Raw genomic sequence first — 21,551 nt, 5'->3', positions numbered from 1 at the left:
AAGGCCCTAGAAGCCCTCTCAGAGGGGGGCGGTCGGGGCCATCCCATCCCATCAAGGCTGATATCGGTCCTCAGATTGTCCTCCAAGAAAATCACACAACCTTTGTTTAGAGAGCTTCATAGAATTTGCTGCAAGATATTTCAGACACACGAAAGGACCACTGGAAATGTGTCAACGTATGGATGCATATTAAATGCTCTGCATTCTGGCACCCTCTGTGGTTAAGACTAGATACTGTTTAGTCAGTTCCAACCGTTATAAACATTTGAATGAACGCTGCTGACAAGCAAATTGCATACAATGCAATGACTTGTAATACTCTTCATCTTTCGCACCTGGACTGTGCACGCTGCTGTTCCAGTAGGCCAATACTGCACAAATACTCTAGTCTCACTCTAGGCTGTTCTGAGTTTCAATAGCCAACCATACGGGAGTAGTAACTCAAATTAGTCTCTAGGACGGTCATGTCTTATCTTTGCATTGAAAGCAAAACCAATTGACTTTTTAAAAGACATTCACAGCAAATGTGGATTTATGGATAGTTTTGTCTTGTTATATACTCATAAATACATGTTCATGTTATGAATACTTCTTTCAAACAGGGGATACTGAGGTTGGGCTAAGTCCAAACCGTGTGTCCCCCTGTCAATGTGAGGTCCTCACAACCCTTTGGCTTTTGGTGTTCAGTACAATATATCATCTTTTTAGCATCAGCCTCTGTGTGTGTGAGGTTCGTCTTTTCATCTGTTCACCTGATCTATTGTTTTGGATTTTAATGCGCCAGGCAAAACCTCCATATATACACAGACCTGAGCATGAGGTGCAGACACCACCCTCAAACTGACATGTTATGAATACCAAAATGGAATCAAAACAATGATGAAAGACCTTGTAAAGACCATCAATATGCGGTAAATACTTTCAGGAGAGACAGACACAGATTTGTTGTTTTGCAACAGTACAATTGTGTCTGAGTTCTATGTGAATGTGCAGTTGGTATGTTATAAGCCACAACCAGATGGTTGTTCTTCATGCACCTCAGTAGGTCAATATAACAGATCCCTGCCATATGACTGTCAGAAATCACTTAACCCTCTTAAATTACCAAAGGCAATCAATGGGTCATTGAACAAATTGAAATATTAATGGTAAAAGGAACTCACATCAAGGACGACCCATAGAAGTAGACAGAACATGGGGAGCAGGGAAAACCACCGCATATTGATGTGACCGGAACATTTACAGGAAAGCTACTCATCTATAGGAAACCAGGAATCACTGTCCACTGCTTGTCTTTATCTAAATAAATAATTAGAAATGTCAGAGAATGCATGCTATCATATGTGATCTAATGATGTATTCATATATTGCGTGATGATCTGAATCAAATCAAAGTGTTGGAATCCCACAAAGCTATTCATTAGGAGACAGGAGAAACCATCTGAGCTGTGAGGTTTACAGCGAGGACTCCAGCAGCCTCAGACGCTTGTGAAACTGGAATGACCTGAGCCACTTGATCTTGTGGCTCTCTGTGGAAAAGAAGGGGAAAGAGAGGGAAGAAGGGAAGAAGGGAAGGGGGGAAGGGGGGAGGAAGATATAAAGCATGATTCACTATTTGACATCCAGCTCTGCAGAGGCTCACTCCGTCAGAGAGGAGCTATGCTCAGTGTCTTCGCCTGCTGGATCCCTTTTGCACCCAGACTGCGTTCGGTCGCAGGGCCCAATAGAACTTCCATCCGAGCCTACAGCCCTCCGCACCTCCCCATGCAGACACTGCCTTTCTATTAATCTCCATCAGCATCTGAACTGTGATTACACTTGCCCTCGCACTCTTATCTGCTCATCCACAGAACAATGGATTTCTTTCAAAGCCTCTCTTCTCCAACACTCCCCCCCCCCCCCCCCCCCCAACCCCTTTTCAGAATGCCGATTTCCGACCACAGTGTTTGGGAGTCAGCCTCGAAGCAGTCATTTGGAAAGAGGGAGAGATAATTTTAGGACGGCTGGACCGGCTCATTGTTCTTGAAGGAGAGCCGTTTGGGCCCCGGCCACGGCTGCTCTGGTGCCACGGCCCCTCCGTGCACAGCTCTCCTCATCTTGACTGGATTCCGCCGCTTCAGCTCCCATTTTTTCATTTTTTTTTTTGCTGCTTCGAGCCCTTTGCCAGTTTGCGGTAATTAGAAACACACAAGGTTTCATTCAAGAAAAATACAAAATCCTGAGGATGTTTTACCACAGTGCATGTGCTGGTGAAACCTCATAAGAATTAGAAATGTGCAGTTATATTATAATTGATACAACTACGGGTTTTAATCGAACATTTTAATATTACCAACATTTTTATATATTTAGATTTTGTAAATCTCTGTAAAGAGACAGGCGAGCATGAAGATTTGGGACACAGTAAGTGTGAGTACTGCATTGTTATATCTACATATCAGCATATTAAGAATACATCTGATTAGTGATCAGATCTGTGTCTACAGTAAGACAATGAAGCCTCACTTAAATGAACTTGCAATACTCAATATCCCCCTTCTACATGAAACTGTTTCTCATTTAGCTTATCATAATAAGCACTCGTGACGGTGATCATAAGATCAAATGGGATTCTGCACTCAGTTCGAGAAAGTCAGTCGTAACCAAATCTTTTACAACACAGACGCACATCGATTTATAGTCTCCACGCACCCTCAACTCACTGTGGCTCAGTAATATTAAATTAAAGCGAAAACCGATTGTTAATGATATGATCAATCATTCTTAAGGAAAACTATGTAATGCTGTTTTTGCCATATGCACAATGCTGTTGATCCTTACAGGCATACGCTGTGGGTGTATGTGAGAGAGAGTTTGTGTTTGTGTGTACGTACGTGTGTGTATGTGTGTGTGTTTAAGCAGTGGATGTATGGGTTGAGTTATGTGTGTATGTGTGTGTGTGTGTTGAGTACACACACTGTACAAAGAGGGAATGGAAATTGCGTCCTTGTCAACAACCCTGATGTAAATTCCCATGTTTTGAAATAACGACTGGAAAGTTGTATTATGATTCATGAGCACAACACCCAGCATTCATTTGAATGTTGAACAGGGGCCTGGACTGGGACAGTTGAAACTAACAATTGAGTTGTATAACGCTCGCACAAACTCGTTTGACCCTTCATCTTGGTGTAGAACAAACCATTGTTTCCTCTCAGGTTCTCAAATGACTCGAGGCTTGGGGCTCGGTTTCGGTGTACAGAGTACGTGTGGGTATAACAGAGATGTTATTGATAAGGTTTAGTGGAAAAAGTCTTCTTGATAAGTCTTGATAAGACTTCTCTGAGCCTGTCTCACCGCGACTGGGAAAGATAAACTGCATGTAGGGTGGTCCCTTGTGAGAACTTGTGTACCTAAGCTTGTGAAAAAGAAAACGGAACTCTCTCACTACACGGCCCTTTTATTGCAGATGTATGAGAACACTCGCATATGTGTGAGGAGGCTGGCTGCTTCGCTGTCTGAGACGAACAAATCATATGATGAAACTGCGTTCAAAACAAACCCCTTATTGGGTGGTGCAATTTCCTTTTAGTCACAAACCAGTGGCAACAAAGAATGCAGAAAATGTCATGTGCTAATGTAGCAATTTTACGCCATCACTTTGATGACTAAACAAACACACACACACACACACACACACACACACACACACACACACACACACACACACATACATTCATACATTCATACATACATATGAAAAGCCATGAAATCTGTACATACAGACCCCTCAGTGGCATCAGCCATGTGCCTCCCCAGGCCCACGGTCTCAAGTGGGGTTCTGGAGGTCCGTGTGTACACCACTTGAATGTCAGCACAGCAGACACTACGGCGCTGCCTGGTCCGGTTCTGTTTGTTTGAAGCTACCAGCAGGAGGAACATCTCTGTCCAAGGCCTAACCTCCTTGTTTAATCTCCACATGCGTATATTTGCCCTCTTTCCGTCATCTCTGACGAAAGTCATCTTATGATGATTACTGAAGCTGTTTGGCTATTTCCCGTCATACTTGTACTTCTCAGCTGTGTATAAAGACCTCTGAATCTGTGTGTGTCCTCACGTGCAAAACTCTTGATGCAACATTCATCTGTGTTTCAGACAGGTGGCAGGCAGTAGGCACACAAATACAGCCAGACCATATGACTATAGAACCCCCAATGTCCTGCTGGGATTTCCAACAATCTGACACCACTTACTCTGGGTCACGTCGGGGTCAAAGACCCAGAATCCTTTTCCGGTGCGCGAGGAATCCCAAACCCCCTTTCTCTGCTTCTGTGTCATTTCCAGTCACCCTGTGTCATTCTGTTTCCCCCCGTCATGAGCCCGTCTTGGCTGAGAGGGACGTTTAATAAGTGGGAGCCACGGGGTGTCTGAACGCTAATTAGGCCTTGGACAGTGAGGAGAGACGATCCGCTGGAATCCAGCGAGTACGTCAGTGACGGGGACACATGTGTTAGTTATCACTATCAGATGGGGCTCGGTCCACAGACACCGAATGACACGATGCCGTGCTTTGTCACAACACTAACGCAACACACAGCGGTGCGGCCTGCCCGCATTTAAGTGGTTGTTTTTCTGACGCACACTTCCTCACTCGAGGGTTTTGCAATGATTCCGAAGTCCACCACACATTTGATAATGTTTAGGAGGGATGTGCTCTCACTCTCCAGATTGGTAAAAGCCCCAGAACAAGTGAGAGGTGTCTTGAGAGATTTATTTAGTAATAAAGGCCAGATGTTTTCCGCGTCCTGACCCTGGTCAAAGCAGCGAGTGCAGGGTTCCCTCTGCTCCTCAGTCACCCTTACGAGGCAAAAGGAGTGCCTGGGTTAACAACCAGGGGGAGGGGGGGGGACTGCGGTGACCTGGGTGATGCCGTGGCCCTGTGTCACAGGATAGTCTCATAGTTCAGCATCACAGATAGGTCTGCATCACCTGTGGTGGCCTTTCATTCTCCCTCACATTTCACTGTGGTTACATAGGGGCTTTAGAACACATTCAAGAGCAATGAACAACCTATTTAAAAATCAACACGTTTATGTTTATGAAGAGCTTGTGTCAATGATTGCAACAATGTTTAGATATACTGTATATGAGGGTCTCTTGCTTCCATATTTCACCTCATGTAAGCACCGTGTAGTCTTCTCCATTCCAGTCTATTCATAGGGTTTCAGCACAGGTGCAGTCTGAACCTGCAAAGAATGTGGGGTATCCTATTAGCTCATAAGCTATCTTATTAGCCTGTGTGGTGACCTCAAACTAAGACTGTACTGAGGATGACTGTGACCCTTTAAAAGAACATGAGATCATCCATTAGAGTCCAATTTTCTGTTTGAACTGTCACTGATGTTCTCGCACACATGTGTGTGCACACCAATCAACCGCCCCCCTCCCCTCCAGCTCACACACAATACACATGGAAAAGACAGACATTCAAACAGACACAAAATAAGCATAAGTCACGCTGAGGTCACCGTGGTTTTGTGGCATTACATCAGCATCTGTTAATTTCATGGCCATAAATTAACATCTGAAATTAAGAGCCTGCAGATACTTGTTGAGTGTTAAGACACTGGATACTCCCCACACCACATCTGAAACCCACACACACACACAGGCATGCACACACACACACACACACTCACAGAGAGAGAGGGAGAGAGATAGAGACAGAGAGAGAGAGAGAGAGAGATAGAGAGTATGATGTTTTGGAGCATTGAAGCGAGCACCATTATGGAATCTTGTAAATAAATGGTATTAAGAACATTGAGAGATGACTGAGGAGGGAGTGGGTTGCAAAACCGCTAAGCAGAAAAAGATAGCAAGACGGATGAGACGCAGTGGTGGAGGATGGATGGTCTTTCATAATAGGGAGATAGGCAGCACTGCATTACTCCTGACAAAATTCAATAAATCACAAGGCACGACTCACAAGCACGCTCTTCTTATGTGACATACACACTGCCCTTTCACCTTAAGCCCCTTATTGTGTTTAAGTGCCAATAACTACATTCTGGCAACCTTTGAAAGGGATTAGGATTCTTTTAGGGATGAAATTAACAGTCTGTGAGCTTGGAAATGTATAGGCCAAGTGCTGTGTTTGGCAGCAGGTGGCTTTCTACAGCACAGATTTCCAATGACATGGTGAAAATATAGTTGCCTTAAAGGGGTGGGGAATGAAGGAAAATAACAAATGGAAGAAGGATTCAGATAATCAGTATCCAGAGAGGCCCAGAGGCCATGGCACACAGAGGGACCAGGGCAGGGACCAGGGCAGGGTCTAGGGCAGGGCACTGAGGCGTCCAAGAGGGCCTGAGCCTATGATGGGCTGTTCACTGCAAGCAGGAGAGCCTATGATGGGCTGTTCACTGCAAGCAGGATTGGTCTTCTTCACTTATGACCTTGACTCAAGAGATATCTTACACTAACATTCGTTAGGATTCTTTTAGGGATGTAATTAACAGTCTGTGAGCTTGAAAATGTATAGGCCAAGTGCTGTGTTTGGCAGCAGGTGGCTTTCTATAGCACAGATTTCCCCTGGTGTTGGACACACACACACACGCTTCCCGTCCGCGGATGATGGAATATTCCGTGGCTCGGAGACGGAGCCAAGACTTCGTATTGTGATTGAGAGGCGAAATGTGCTCTGACAATATGTGTGTGTATAGTAACCGAAAGACAGAGAGGGGTAGAGAAAGGGGGAAAGAGCGGTAAAAAAAAAGATCAGAAGCAGAGAGAAACTGCAGAGAGGAGTTTAATATCAAGACGCCTCAAGAAAGGGAAGGAAAAAGAGAGCGGAAGAAAAAAGAAAGAGAAGGAAAAAGAAGGGGGAAGAAAGAATTGAATAAAAAGAGGGGAAGAGAATCCCGCTGCATTTTATCCAGTCATCTCAATAAAGTGCGCGCTGCTGAGGGTAATTGGATTCACATTTCTGCTGCTCAATAGAGCTGATGGAGATCTACAGGGAGCTGTGCTGCCGTCTGTGCACATCAACATGCTTCATGAAGGGGTGGAAAACAAGAGAGAGAGAGAGAGAAGAGGGGAGAGGGGAGAGAGAAGAGGGGAGAGGGGAGAGAGGAGAGAGAAGGGGAGAGAGAGAGAGAGAAGAGGGGAGAGAGAAGAGAGAAGGAGAATAAAACAGAGAAGGGGAGAGAGAGTTGAGTTCTCACTCTCCCAGTTTGGGCCACTACGGGGTAGAGGGTGGAGTGGGGTGGGGCGGCTTGGAGGTGGGGTCGAGGAATGAACCTCCCCCCCCCCCCCCCCCCACCCTACACCACCACCTTTGCACCCCACCAACACCCCCCTCCAACCCCCCCCCCACCCCCCAAGAGCACATCCCAACCAGACCCAGGGTCTCAGATTGGATCCAGATGGTGGCGGAGGCAGCAGAGATGCAGCGTTCGAGGTCGAATCACAGTCAATTGGATTCACATGGCTAAGACTGAACAGTAGAACTCTCTCTCCCTCCCTCTCCCTCTACCTCTCCCTCTCCCTCTCTCTCTCTCTCTCTCTCTCTCTCTCTCCTCTCTCTCTCTCTCTCTCTCTCTCCCTCTCCCTCTCTCTCTCTCCCTCCCTCCCTCTCCCTCTCCCTCTCTCTCTCTCCCTCTCTCTCTCCCTCTCTCTCTCTCCCTCTCCCTCTCCCTCTCTCTCTCTCTCTCTCTCTCCCTCTCCCTCTCCCTCTCTCCCTCCCTCTCTTTCTCTCTCTCTATTCCCTCCCTCTCCCTCTCTCTCTCTCTCTCTCTCCCTCTCCCTCTCTCCCTCCCTCTCCCTCTCTCTCTCACCCTCTCCCTCTCGTTCTCTCCCTCCCTCTCCCTCTCTCCCTCCCTCTCTTTCTCTCTCTCTATTCCCTCCCTCTCCCTCTCTCTCTCTCTCTCTCTCCCTCTCTCTCTCTCCCTCCCTCTCCCTCCTTCAATGCCCTTTTTCTCCCCCCGCCCACCATTCGTTCATCTGTGCCTCGTTTCTTCTTGCTGTGGCAGATCTCATTGATGAGAGCTTGTCGTTCAGTGGGCCTGTGATGGCCCGACACTCTGGCAGATCAGTTGTTTTGGTTGATCTCTGCTGATTTGATTAGACTGGCACAGACACAACATTGCGAGGACTGATTACAGACTGACAGTAAAGTGTGTGATAGCACCAGTAGCACCAGAAGAGGGTGGATGATGTCTCTAAGTTGACCCAGTGGTTTTCTGGCTGAGTGAGGGCGAGTGGAATTGGAACAGGCAGTCTTTGGGACAGCCTCACGGGGTGGCTGCAGGTTCTTCCTCACCATTGTTTTCTTCTGTGCCTTCATCATGCCTGTCCCCTGTCTAAGATCCCCCTCAGTTGAGGTACCGTTAGACATTTGTCTACATTCTTCATGCCAAACATTTGAAAACTCATCCACATGTTAGACTGGATACCTCTGTGCCACATTATACCCTGATGAAGCTAGAACAATTTCTATTTACAGTAGAAGAACCATACTAAGCACACAGGTGCCAAATTATCTCACGGGGAAAAGCAGAGTAAATAAGAGAGTGAAAACAGTCAGATGTATTGTTGATGGGCAAGTCGTGTGTGTGTGAAGATGGAGCCCCAAAGGCTCTATCTTTGCCTATGGTCCTGCTTTGGGCATAGGCCACCAACCAAAGCTGTCCAGGCATCCACACACACACACACACACACACACACACACACACACACACACACACACACACACACACACACACACACACACACAGGCATCCTGGTCCTAAGCCAGTTTCTCCAGCTGTCCCCATGTATGTCCAGTCCTGTTCACGTCTGCCTCCAGGTCACAGCGCCACAGCGTGTTTCTTAGTTGGTCTCTTTTCCCTTGTGGATTCCAAAAGAGGACATATCTTGTGGTGCTGGATGCAGGCTTGTGAAGAGTGTGACCAATCCATCTCTGGATTTCTTCCTCGTTGCCATAGTTTCTGTTTGCTGATAATCAAAAGGCCATCAAATTCACAGGATTTCTTTGAGGCAGTGGTTGGTAAATGGATTCTCTTTATGGTGGTGGCAGTCGTTCTTCAGGTCTCTGCTCCATACAGCAAAACAGACTTTCCAATGGTATTAAAGATCCTGATCTTGGTGTTGGTGGTCAGATCTGGGGACTGCCAGACATGTCTCAGCTACCCTTGCCTTACCAATCTGGACCTTTAAGGGCCTGCATACGCCCCACCCAGTTTTTCAACAATGCAACCTGCACGGGTAAGTGAATCTCTCCACCTATTCAAGTGTTTCACCTTGCAGCGTGACGGGAGTCGTGCTGAGTTCACTGCAACTGTGTTGGTCTGTTGGTCTGGGTGTGGGGAAGAATGGCCTGGCCATCACTCACTCCTGTCTGCACTTGGAAGGCATTGCTGAGCTGCTGGCCATACACCACCCAGACGGTCATCCCTTCATGGGAGTTCCTGATGATCTTCTTCGGCACCCTAAAGTGTCTCAGCAGTTTTTCCAGAGAGTCTGCCTATCCACACAACTTCACTAGAGTTGGCATAGAGCTGAGTTCCACTCCGGTGACTGTTGCAGAATGATACACTGTTGTGTTGTGATCTGATCAGTGCAGGATCTGTCATGTCATCTTTCACCCTGTTCAGGAGGATTCTGTTGAATGTCTTTCCGGGGATGAACAGCAGTGTTATCCCCCTGAAGTCACAACAGGAACTAAGGTTACCTTTCAGGTAGCCCTCTGATGGGAGTTGCTCCTCATCCCAGATGTTTCTAAACACGCGGTAGGGCATTGCCACGCTTATCTCGATATCGGCCTTCAGCGCTTCCGCGGGAATGTTATCTGGTCCTGCAGACTTCCCGTTTCCCAGTTGTTTCATGGATTCACGGATCTCCTCCTTGGAAGGTTCACCACCATTACTGATCATTGTCAGCTGGCTGGATATCCACTGGGTTCTGTGGGGATGGTCTGTTCAATGGTTCCTCAAAATGCTCCACCCATCCCATCAGCATGTCCTGTTCTTCCACATTCGGAATTGTCTTCCTGTCCGTGTCCCTCAGTGGCCTGCCTGGCTGATTGTACCTTCCAAAAAGCTTGTTGATGGTGACATACAGGTCCCTTATGTTGCCATGGTGAGCTGCTTCTTTATGCGTGTGACCAGTAGATGATGGTCCGAAGCAACATCGGCTCTTTGTTTGATGCGCACATCTTGAAGAGATCTTCTGAAACTTTTCTTGATGCACATGTGGTTGATTTGGTTCTCCATCAACAGGTCTGGTGATACCTCTCTGGTCTGGTGATATCCCTCCCCATTCTCATTCATCTCGATCAACCCTGCTGCCCCATGATCTCCTCATAACCCCTGTTGTTGCTACCGATGTTGGTGTTGAAGTCACCCATAGTTACGATGATGTTCTGTCTTGGGTGGGCCTGGATAATGGTCTGCAGTTTGCTGTAGATCTCCTCTTTGTCATCCTTGTCTCTCTCATCGGGGCAAAACAGTGGATGATGTCCTCCTCCTCTTTGTTTGAAAGCAGGCGGTAAGGATCTGTGGGCCATGTGCCTCCTGTCCAATGAGCGTTCTCTGTGCTCTCTTGGTCAACATCAGGGTCACACCCTAACTGAGGGGCGCGTTGTCTTCCTCTTGCCCGAGAACAGCAGCAATTGTCCCGTGGCACAACCTCTTCTGACTGGAACCAGTCCACCTTGACTCACTGATTCCTAGCATGTCGAGATTGTAGTGTCTCATCTCAGCTGCCTCTTCCGATGCTGATGGCGGTCATGGTAGAGATAATGGTCATTGGTCTAGTAGCTTCCACATGAATCTGACCCTCGCTACTGGGTGTCAAACATCCTCCAGCTGAAGGTCCATCCTCTCCCAAGGCCGAGTTTCTTTTCAGTCTCTTGTTCGCGTTGTTTCTGTTGCAAGAGGTTCTTTTTAGGATCTTGTTCTGGCCCCTTTCCCAACCCTCCTCCTTTTTTTTATACAGGCCTGGGACCATCCTTGATGGAGTTTCGTAGCCAAGCATTGATGGTATAATTGCCCTCACACCCTCCTATTTTTTTGTCTCTCACTTTTATATCTCGCTCTGGGAGCATGAGATGATGGCGAGCCAGTCGTCCAAGTGCCGTGAAAAGTCACGGCGGCCTGTAGCAGGAAATGAATCACGCAGTGTGAACAGTGGCCAGCAGGCCTCAACATCCATCCCAACAGCTGACAGACCCAGCAAGACTGGAGCCTCCACTCCTTGTCGAGGAGCCATTACAATGAGCACATGTGTGCCAATGTGTCTGAGGGAGGGTGTGAGTGAGTGAGCAGGGGGGCAACTGTTTGCTGTGTGTCTGTGTTGCGTGAACATAAACACAACCTTTTAAATTAACTCCGAGTGCAACATGGCATCAAGGTGTGAAAGAGCAGCCGGGTTCAGTTCCAAATTTAGGCGAGGTGCCCTGTGAACCAATGGCAGCAGGAGCAGGCCCAGCCCACAGAAACTCACAGGCTGAGGGAGCGAGGGCGATAGGTGGATTTATACCGAGCTGAGCTCATTTGACGCGACAGGCCACAGGAAAAGCACAAGTACCGAGCAGACTTCGCTCACCTGTTATATTCTGCGGGTTAATTAGCGTCAAAATGCAAGAGGCCCAGATTGGCGAGAAATGCACGTCCCTAGCTGTGAGATGATAAACAAACAGTTTGGACACTACACAGACTGTGTGAAAACTGGCGTCACTGAAGAAAAGTATGGAGGACTGTTTCTTCACGGCTTTTGCGCTCGAAAGGCAGACAACTTGTAGCCATCACGACTGTATCCAACACGGAGGGCTTCAGACCCTCTCAGACCCTCTCATGGATCTGAAGATCTTTAAAGAAGATTGAAAGCTCGATTTTATTGAAACACTTTGGAGGAACATGATGACATTGTATAGTATCAGTGTTTGTTCTACCACATATTTGGTGCTTTTGTGCGCAGTAAGAAAAAACCTTTTCCCCTTCTTCTCTCAGAACATCCCATGGAGCTTCCCAAGTGACACAGAGGAATGCAACCAACACTGGTTTCCATTTGGGTTTGATCCTTCAACAACTACTAGTTGTGGTCTGTTTGTAGCAGATGTTTTGTAGGAAACCGTTTCCTAAAGCTTATATCCTGTTTGTGTGTTTTCAATTACAAAATAAATAAATATATTATTTGCACATGCTCTCCCTTGCTGGACTTTGGCCAATCTGATTGTCTTTTTTTTAAAACAGATGCAAGATGTCAGAAGCTGTGCTTTAGAGGAGGTAGAATTATTGAAAAAGCATGAGTCTGGCTTCTCATTTTCTGTGGATGTCATTAGGTGCCTGCTTATTATGTTATTATTAGACAACCAAGTCCAGTGTTGCTGTTAAATGCAGCCTGTCTCCGGTCAACGTTAGCCAGAAATCAAAAGAATGGGATTAAAAACAATGGAATTGAAAAAAAAGAGAAAAATAAATTCTTTGAGTCAGTCTTGATTTCTACAAGTGACAGTATTCCCTGCTAAGCCAGCTGGATGAATATGTGTTAACAGCCCAGATTTCCATAGCTGGGTTCCAGGAAGAGAGATGTCCAGGGACATTTCACACATCTTTAATTTCTCAAGTGCAACAAAAGCAGTGGCCTCAGTGTGTGTTCTCCCTCTTCAAATCTTTCATGTGATCCATATCAATCCATATCCAGAACATGGACATCTTTGATGGGTGTCAATTTACCATGCTGCTATGACCAATCAGAACTGCTCTGCAACTATAATCTTAATCCAAGAACATACTTTATAACACAATTTAAAAAGAAGCATTTTTTGTTTTGTTACCATGGCACAATAGTCTCCCTCAACCCTACTTCAGTGCCATGCATGTGTTTTATATTACTGGATATGCAGATTTACAGTTCAGATTACCGTCAACTACTGTGTGTCATAAAACTTTATTAATTATGTCTATAGCCTGGAGATTCCCAAGTGTTATAAGCACAATGTATTTCAATTTCTGTTAGATTCTGTATTCATCAAATCTTTCTTAATCTCGATACACAGTCTCATTCAGAAAATGAATACACATGTTTCATTCTTTTTGAAGGACGTATTGCTCGAGACGTTACGTCATACGTCAGTGTTCGAATTAGGGGACAATGTCTGCCACCAGCTGTGCCACTGAAGCATAAATTACATTCCTGTTTGAGATCAGGAGCTTGTGAGGTCATCAAGAGGAGACAAAAAGAAGTGATGTCACCCCTTAAGGTAGGTTTATTGCCTGACATTTATAATCACAGGGCAGTCACATCACCAACATTATCAGTCAAAGGGGTGCAGCCAACTCCAGAAAAAAAAAAATGTTGACACAAGATGATGCTGAAGAAAACGTTTCTCTAGAACATAACTACTCTATGTGCCACTTAGACGAAGCAGAGGGACAAAGGAGTGTGGATGTGGGAGACATTTCTGGGGAGGAAGGGGGACCCCTCCCCACTCACACCCTGTAAGTGGTTCATAAAAAGGCAGTGAAATATGGAGGAAGGGGTTGACAGCGGGCCGGGGTGCTTGGGTCAGCTGAATCAGACTGACCCTTAAAAGTGCTGAGCTGCTTGTAAGTGCCTGCCTGAAGCGAACTCTCCTTCTCTGCCTCCCTTTCTCCCACCCTCCTCCTCCTCCTCCTCCTCCTCCTCCTCCATCACAGGCCTGAGGAGGCGCAGAATCACCTGTGGTGGATGGATGATGGTGAACATGCATGTGTGTGTGTGTGTGTGTGTGTGTGTGTGTGTGTGTGCAAACAGTTGGTTGGAGGTCATCCATCAAGTCACAACTATCTGCACCCCTCCATCCTTTCCGCCCTCTCCTCCCTCTTTCGTTATTGTAGCTACCCCCCCCCCCCCCCCCCCCCCCCCAACCTACCTGCATCTAACCTCCGTCTGCCCAGCCACACATGGAGACCCACAGCCTTCACCACTAGAAGGCATGTAGCAGGAAATCTGTGTGTTTAACCTTACAAGCAGATGGGGATTAACTAACCCCACTGCTAACCCCACTAGGGACAGATAAATCCCTTTCTCACCTCCTCCAGCAAACTCTCTCCCCACCTCCCGCCCGCCTGCCTCCACCCAGGGCCCCCGCCGGTCCTGACAGGTCCCCAGTCTAACCCCAGACAGCGTGTACGTGTGTGTGTGTGTGTGTGTGTGTGTGTGTGTGTGTGTGTGTGTGTGTGTGTGTGTGTGTGTGTTTGTCTGGGGGCGTTGTTGACGGGGCTAGAGAGGGAGCGGAATCTCGTTGCTGTCAGGCATCACGCCTCTCTGAGCTCGCTGGCCTTCCGTCTGTTGTTTGCTTGGAGGAACTTGTGAACTCACGGGCCAGGCTAACCAACGCCCCCGCTCTCCGTCTGAGCGCAATCAATCTTCCCCCCACGAAGACCAGCAGCCCCCGCCAAGCACTCGCGCTCCCTGGCGCACGGTGTCGGCAGTGGTAAGTAAACAGACTCTCTGACCAGAGAGTGCTCTCTCTCTCTCTCTCTCTCTCTCTCTCTCTGTCTCTCTCTCTCTCTCTCTGTCTCTCTCTCTCTCTCTCTCTCCCTCTCTCTCTCTCCCCCCCCCCTCTCTCTCTCTCTCTCACTCTCTCTCTCTCTCTCTCTCCCCCTCTCTCTCTCCCCCTCTCTCTCTCTCTCTCTCTCTCTCTCTCTCTCTCTCCCCCTCTCTGACTTCATCATCCTTTCTGTGTGGAGATTTTAGAGGTGTGCTAGTAAAGAGTGTGCTAAAATGGGTCACTGCAATGTGCCGATGTGAATTTCCGACTTCAAATTTCAGGTCCCTGGACAGAGAGCATAAACTGCAGCTTGTGAGCTGCCCCCACCTGTGTCTTGGCCAGCATAGTTTCCCCCCTCAATGTCAGAGGCACAGTATTTACAGGTCAGATACATTAACCGTTTCTTTGGATACCTTTGAAACGTGTCGTTGAGAAATGTTTCCGTCTGTCCAGATTAAGAACCCCATGCCTTGCTTCCTGAGTCCTTGCCAGCGCTCTCCTATAAACAGCTGTAACATCCCCAGAGAGTCTCAGTGTCTGCTGCCACACACTCTCAACTTTGAACTCTGCGCCCCCCCCCGTGACCTTTCGTCAGGTTTGCGTATTGTCACCCAGGGCCGCCTCAGGGCAGGCTTGTCATGTTGCCCTCGACGCAACCTTTCCCTCTCGCTTTCGTTCATTTCCTCTCTCTCTCTCTCTCTCTCGCTCTCGCTCTCGCCGACGGACGGACGGACGGGGTCTCTGCTGGACCGACCGCTGCGTTCCTGTTCACTGTGGTGTTTACACTCTCTCCATTTCCCTTCTTCAGTGGGACAACAATAATCATGCTCAGATGGTTTGTCTGAGCGGGAGAGAGGGTGCCAAGCCCCAAACAAACATGCTTTGGGCCGCAGTGGGTGGAGGAGGAGGAGGGGGAGGAGGGGGTATCATAACTAATGGCAACCCTGCTCAACCCCAAACAAGGACCCTAAGTCAAGCGAGACGCATAATGGAGTCCAGTTGTGGCATGTCACTTGTTTGTTTCTTTCTTCTTGACATATTTACCTAAACACCTCCAGGAAGCTCACATCTCCTTTCATTTAGCCTTTTTAATGATGTTTACCTCTCCCCCTCTCTCTTTACACCTTTGCATGGTGTTTTTCCTTTTCGAGTGTGTGTGTGTGTGTGTGTGTGTGGGTGGGGTGGGGGGTTGTTGGTTGAGCAGGTCACACAGACACATCCAGACCTGTGATTCTGATAATATGATTGAGAGACAAAGGCTACTTCCTGCCAACCCTTATCAGCAACGGAAGTATGATAACAAACACACACTATCTGATGAAACTGAAACACAATATGGGCTGTTTATAACTATTGGTGCTGTGACCTAAGTCACTGTACCATATGTCATGGCACTTTAGTTTGGAGCACACGCTTGTTGTTGTTTGTATTATTTTTTGGGAAATTAAAACAAAGAATTTGCTCAACTTTTACTCACTTGTCTCTATGAAAAATTGTATTACTGACAGAGATTGTGGCATATGATTTTTTTAAAATTTTTTTTATAATAATCCCATCATTTTAGCTCTTCTTGAAATTCTGGAACAATGACAGCAAAAAAGGTTTATGACAGGTGGCCCTTGTTCTAAAAATATGCTTGAAACTTTTGCTGTAAATTCAGGAACATAATATTCAGTCATTCATTACTTTACGTACTTTACGTGTATTAAAATGTCAAGCACTTTGCGGCAGTTCATTCATAATATACTTTTGCTGACTTAGAGCATGTGATGACTGATGAAATACTTTCAAATATTTTTGAAACGGAAGAGGCAGTAAATAATCCTATCCATTTTACGCAGCATTCTAGGTGTGCCAGGTTGCGTGAGGCCACACACCAACTCTGCCCACTGCCTTGGCAAATTTCACCATTCCACAAAAGATAGGAATCTTCTCCCCTTTCTGTCACTGTGATAGTATCTGGGTGTGAGGTGAGGTTATCTCTGCCAAGTGCCAAGGGCTCCATGAGTCTAGAGGAGAATGGAAGACATGCTATGAGTCACACATCCAAAATGCTGGATGAAATCATGTAAACGCCTGACAATGTGTAATGAACTACTGATGCTATAACCACACAAATTAATAAAGGATTCATTAGTTACAGTCACATCAAGCCATGGATTCAACGTTTGATTTCTATTTCCCTCACTTGTTAACTTCTTGTAACATGGATGATGCTGCTTCTACAGAAGCTCTACACTAACAATGAGGCGTCCAGTTGACTGCTCGGGGTCTGAACGTGAAGAACATTCTTGGAACTGCTGAGGGACGTTGAACCACTAGCCCAGGTCACTCGTCGAGATCACTGGCTGAGCGTGTGAACCATTGTGGAGGTTCCATATTTGAGACAGATGATTCCTGGCAGTGATTGAAAGATAGTTGTGCAATGCAATTACAATAATATGTTAGATTTACTTTGCTTTACTGTTTAAACATGTCACTGTGCTGATGACAGCTGTGGTTCAGTACTCCAATATGGTGTATTTGGTCAAGTGCAGATCAAACTCTCAGTGAACTTTAAACACAATTATTAGTACAGAAATACCTGGGCTGAAGCCATTATATACAGCAAGCTTAAAGTGTTACAATGTTGGAAATCATGACCTGTACAACACAACGAAGATCTTATTCCAAAGCTTAGTCCATATGTGCTGAACTCGTCCTTTTCCCTTTCTGTTCCAAAACGCAATCCATCATCTGCATTTCTCTCTCTCTCCCTCTCTTTTCTCTCTCTCTCCCTCTCTTTTCTCTCTCTCACACTCTTTTTCTCCACACACCACTTGCATTTGGCCTGCACTGGAAAGCAAGAATAGCAACCCAAGATTAATAGTGCTCGGCTAAGCACTTTCATGAATCCCGTCTCTGTGTGCTCGGGTCATACTCATCAGCACGAAGTTCAGTTTGTCTCTGCACAGCCTCTGGAAAACCACCAATTTTCAGACAACATGTCAAAGTTTACCCCTGAAGCTGATTATCATACCTTGGACATTTTTTCTCTTCCTCAAAAAACATATGGTTTGCATAGAAATTCCAGGACATTTTGCTGCATATCTCCGAGCTGAATCTGAGAGAGATGGAGTTTGACCTTTAAAGCACTCTACTGGAGAAGAGCAAACATCAGCGTCCCTCCCTCCCTCCCTCTCTTTCTTTCTTTCTTTCAGCACAGAACATAAGGACATTAACTTAATTCCGTGTATGCAATGGCACATGTAACACAGCTGACAACTTACAGTAACATGAAGGGATCCAGTGGCTAGAGAAGAGAAGCATGTTTCATTCCTCCGCTCAGTCAGCCATAGTACACAGGCACATATGGAATATCTGAGTGACACATTGGATACACCTGTGTGGGTTATTGTTGCTGAACCTGTACATTTAAGACGTATTTAAAGTGCCACACCATTGACACACTTAAAAGGCCTGTAATAAGACATCAGTCGGGGCTGGTTCATGGACTCTGGCAGACTTACAACCCTCAGTCTCATACACACACACACACACACACACACACACACACGCACACACACACACACACACACACACACACACACACACACACACACACACACACACACACACACACACACACACACACACACACACACGCACACGCACACACACACGCACACACACACGCACGCACACACGCACACACACATGCACGCACACACACGCACACACACATGCACACACACACACGCACACACACACGCACACACACACTTTACCACAGAGAGGTTTGTTCATTCTTGCCAGTACACTGGGTCTGGTTGTCTCTCTGAAGTGGTTAGAGTGGATGGAAACCATATGAAAAAGATGCTCCATCATCACGCCAAATCAGACATGATTAGACAGGAATAGAGAAGATAGCGCAGCTACAGGGCCAAACATAATAGAGGAAAGATCTGCGTTTTTGTGTGATGCCTCTCCGTCTGTTTGATGTTTTCATGTTGTGTACAGTCGCATTGACTATAGTTATGTACGTTTATGACTAAAAGAATGTGTTTGATAGCATCTTAAAAGAAAGAAAATACCATAAAAGCCTCCCATGGTTTAAAGTGGGTTTTAAACGTGACTGGAGGATTGCTGTTAATAACAAGGCAGGAAATTAAGAGATGTTTGAGATGTGATTTCACTATGTGGTCATATGTGTGGAGGATACAGAGGTATTTTGCAGAGTATCTGCCCTGTTCTTCTCACAGTGGCCTCAGCCTGTTCCTGTTCCTGTTCCTGTTCCTGACCGAGGCGTCATCCAGGCCAAGAGGGGGTTAGCATGGGGGCCCTTCACCAGAACAAAAAAGAAAATTATTTAATTTAAATAAAATAATTTTCTTCAATTTCAAATATTCAAAGACTTTGGGGAGACTTCAATAAATCAGTTTTTGGATCAGTTATCTCCCACTTTATATTAGGGTAAAGAGGTAATGGTATATTGAAAGATGGAAAGATTCTTTCAATTAACAATGCATACATTTCCATGAAGGAAAAATAGTCTATCACCATGAATCTGAGCTAATGTAACCCACCTCTTGCACTATCAACAGTGCTGGTGCTCTCCCTCCTTCACCCATATTAAATACAATGCTTTGATGTCAAATCACGAGTAGCTAGCAAGCTAAAAGGCTAAAGAACTGGACTGAGGGATGGTTACTAACTTTAGCTGTTTGCAAAGCAAACTATGCCTATATTTCCTGGCCCTGGTATAATGTACAGAACACTTTTTGTCTGGATGCGCAAAAGGATGCTGAGGTAAAGAATGTTTATTTCTCTTATCAGCTGCCGTTGTAACATTAGCCAGCCACCATAGGTTACAGAACACAATCTGTTGATGCGCCACTAGACACACATTCTTTTGAAAATACATAGGCACCTTGACTGACCACTCTTAAGATGCATCCTTGCAGCAGATCCCATCATGTTCAAAGAGCAGCCTAGCAATGGTGAAATAAAGAGAATCATAATGAAACTTAATAGTGACTTTTGCAAATTTCTCAAATGTGTATAACAGTCCTTCCAGGATTTAACACAAATTCACACAAATGTAAGGACTTCCAGTAATAGTAGGCTGCAATTTTCAAAACTGGAATTTCTGAATTATTTGCGACTGATGTCATTACAGTGCATGAAATGCCCTGTATTGTTATTCCTAGGCTTCTTCTTCTTCTTCTTCTTATTTTTATTCTCTTTACCGAACTTCTGCGCTTAATTCAGCTCAAACCACTTAACGTAGAAACTTTGTTCGAACTTTGTCACGTAGGTCTTGTAAAGGACACATGCTATGTATTTTTCACTTTTCTAAACTTTATACATTTTAAGATATTAAAAAAAAAAAACTAATACAAATTTTCCCATTGACTTACATTGGGCTATTGTGACATCATAATAGGGTCATTAAACTGGCTTGCACCTGTGCTTCACTGACACCTGCGCCAAGATTCCAAGGCTCCTCTTCTCTCTGTCCCTCTCCATTCAACTGTATAACTAGAAATATCAAGAGACACCTTCCATACTCTAATTTGTTTTCTCTTTCCTTTCTTCTTTCCTTCTTCCACTCTTCTTTCCTTTCTTCTTTCCTTCTTCCAATCTTTTTTCCTTCTTCCACTCGTCTTCCTTTCTTCTTTCCTTCTTCTACTCTTCTTTCCTTACTTCACTCTTCTTTCTTTTCTTCTTTCCTTCTTCCACTCTTCTTTCCTTTCTTCTTTCCTTCTTCCAATCTTTTTTCCTTCTTCCACTCGTCTTCCTTTCTTCTTTCCTTCTTCCACTCTTCTTTCCTTTCTTTCACTCTTCTTTATTTTCTTTTTGAGATCTAATCTAGTCATCAGAAATGAGATCTAATCTAGTGATAGTAAATGTAAAAATGAATATTATGTGCTCCAATTTACGCTTTGTCATGTTTAAGAACATACATCAACGGTAGAAAAAAGAGGATTTCTTCGCAACAACTTCTATATCCATTACACATTATACAGAAAACTTAATTTTAAGAAAATATTGTATTATTCAAAACTCTGGAGCAAAAACTCATTCCAAAATATATGATCTGATCTCTGCACCTGAATGACTGTAATCCATAAATCAGCTGTCTAGAACCTGAAACATGCTGATTTAGTGAACATCAGGGGGTATATTTAATCTCTGATGCAGGGATATGGCAGGCGAATGCAAGACCACAGTCGTTTTTGGAGCAGCACAGGCATCCTTCAGCCAAAACAGCAAGTTTCACCTACAACACAGCCCTGCACACATTAAAAGACTAACCTTATTAGATTTGACTCCTCGTTCAAGTATGATGAAAATGTATCCCCGAAACACCCTAACTGTGTGTCAATGAAGCCAAATATCAAAATAGAACTTTCCCGGAATTGCTGGAAATGACAAGACAAACCCCTCGGTGCATGTAAAACATTCCAGCCAAATGAATGTTTTGGATCTGGCTGACTTGGAAGGAAAATGTCTCCCAGGGGCACCCATGGTAAAAAAAAAAGCAACAAGAAAAATAAAGGCTAACACAAAATTAGGGTATTATGTGGGTGAGTCCATTCAGGATAAGAGGCAGTGAGTGCAGGTCTATGCAGTTGGAGTTGGAAACATGCTGCTGTATGTATGACCTGAGGGGTCTTGTGGTGCAGACTGTATTCAGAGGTGTGGTCCTAATGAAGCCTGTGACAGCAGTCAGCTCATAACCATAATGAAGAATGATGGATGAATCAAAAAAGGATGGTTCCCATCCAACCATACCAGGGGGCGTGTTGGATCAAAGAGAGGCAGGACGGGGATGTGTGAGTGGGACAGGGTAGTGTAAAAGAGTGGAAGAAGGGGGGGATCTTAGTTATAGATCCTGTGTGATGAATAGACACTAAAGCTAACACAGTGAATAAAGCCAAGGGCCCCACGTGATGATGAATTAGTGAATCAAATGCTGAGGGTTAATTAGCGTATGCAGACAGACATGTCTGGATGTGTGAACTCACTAAACTGCCACACATTTGTGTCAGATGCC

At 45.5% G+C, this 21,551-nt stretch overlaps 1 long non-coding RNA gene across 1 annotated transcript; it reads right to left on the bottom strand.

Annotated features, from left to right (window-relative positions):
• Window positions 1-16,201: 16,201 nt before the first annotated feature.
• Window positions 16,202-18,061, bottom strand: LOC122133740. The gene is made up of 4 exons (XR_006152959.1): window positions 17,782-18,061; window positions 17,532-17,615; window positions 16,701-17,347; window positions 16,202-16,521 (listed from the first exon to the last, which is right to left on the bottom strand). It is a non-coding gene; the product is annotated as an uncharacterized LOC122133740 (long non-coding RNA).
• Window positions 18,062-21,551: the final 3,490 nt, after the last annotated feature.

The sequence above is a fragment of the Clupea harengus genome, chromosome 18 (genome assembly GCF_900700415.2).
Source record: "Clupea harengus chromosome 18, Ch_v2.0.2, whole genome shotgun sequence".
Classification (NCBI taxonomy): Eukaryota; Metazoa; Chordata; class Actinopteri; order Clupeiformes; family Clupeidae; genus Clupea; species Clupea harengus.
The sequence above is the reverse complement of the archived record's forward strand: the minus strand, read 5'-3'. Positions and strand labels throughout refer to the sequence as shown.